The 1,224-nt window shown below is 41.2% G+C and overlaps 1 protein-coding gene across 6 annotated transcripts in view; it reads right to left on the minus strand.

Annotated features, from left to right (window-relative positions):
* Positions 1–1,224, minus strand: part of LOC106868625 (monocarboxylate transporter 12) — a 57,075-nt gene that overhangs the window by 14,297 nt on the left and 41,554 nt on the right. Inside the window, exon 1 of one of the 6 annotated variants that reach the window (XM_014913976.2) lies at positions 339–679. The exons of the other annotated variants lie outside the window; for them this stretch is intronic. The gene's annotated coding sequence lies outside the window, so the exon portion shown is untranslated. Of the gene's footprint in view, positions 1–338; positions 680–1,224 lie in introns of those variants that run through there. 6 annotated transcript variants of the gene reach the window in all.

Raw genomic sequence — 1,224 nt, forward strand, 5'->3', positions numbered from 1 at the left:
AGTAGTAGTAGTAGTAGTAGTAGTATGGTGGTGGTGGTGATGAAAGCAACAGTGGTTGTTGCAGAGGTGGCTGTGTTGGTAAAGATGGTAGTGGTAGTAGCAATACTAGTAGTAGTAGTAGTAGTAGTAGTAGTGGTGGTGGTGGTGGTGGTAGGGTGGTGGCAATGGTTGTGTTGGCGAAGGTAGTAGTAGTGATGGTTGTGGTGGAGGTGGTGGTAGTAGTAGTAGCAGTAGTAGTAGTAGTAGTTTTGTTGAGTGTTGCAATTGTACTTGTAGGTGGTGGTAGAGACGATGGCGATGGTTGTAGTGGTGGTAGTAGTAGTAGTAGTAGAAGTTACCTGAGAAGTCGTTCAACCCTAGGTCAATCTAGATGCAACCAACAACAACAACAGTAGCAGCAGCAGCCCTTATGATGAAAGACTTTTGTTTTTGTTTTCAAAAACTTTTGCCCCCTTATAAACATACGTGTATACTTATTACTATTAAGACTACATTATCCCAAGACGTCCCTGTGACTGACCCCTGTTAGGGTGATTAATGAATGTTAAGGGTCAGCAAAAAAACAGGGCAGAGAAACATAAAGGGGCAGATTGACGAGCTGCCAGTCCCTTAAAGCAATGTTGACAAACGTAAAAAATTGGGTTTTTTTTCTTTTTGTTGTTGTCGTACATCAAAAATATAGAAAGTAAAACGCCGCCGACTGTCGTCAACACACACACACACACTACAGAAACACTGGCACATACACACACACTCACACAACACACCTACGTGTGTATGCGCATATACACATACACGCACACACGCTATATAAACGTATACATACATACACACACGTACGTCTGTTTGTACATACACAGGCTTTACAGACGCCGTCACAAACGCGGTCGCGCGTACTGACGTATACACACACAGCAACGCGCGCGCACGCACGCACGCACACAAACCGTTATCAATTATTGAACTTCAAACCACATCTCAGCATCAGAAAGCTATTTATTATTCATGATGGAGGTATGATGTACTCTAATACAATGTGTGCGTGTATATCTATCTATCTATCTATCTATCGATCGATCTATCTATCTATCTATCTATCTATCGATCGATCTATCTATCGATCGATCTATTTATCTATCTATCGATCTTTCTATCTATTTATCTATCTATCTATTTATCTATCTATCTTTGCATATCTCTCTCTCTTTCTCTCTGACCCTTAAT

Source organism: Octopus bimaculoides, chromosome 21 (genome assembly GCF_001194135.2).
Source record: "Octopus bimaculoides isolate UCB-OBI-ISO-001 chromosome 21, ASM119413v2, whole genome shotgun sequence".
NCBI classification, from domain to species: Eukaryota; Metazoa; Mollusca; class Cephalopoda; order Octopoda; family Octopodidae; genus Octopus; species Octopus bimaculoides.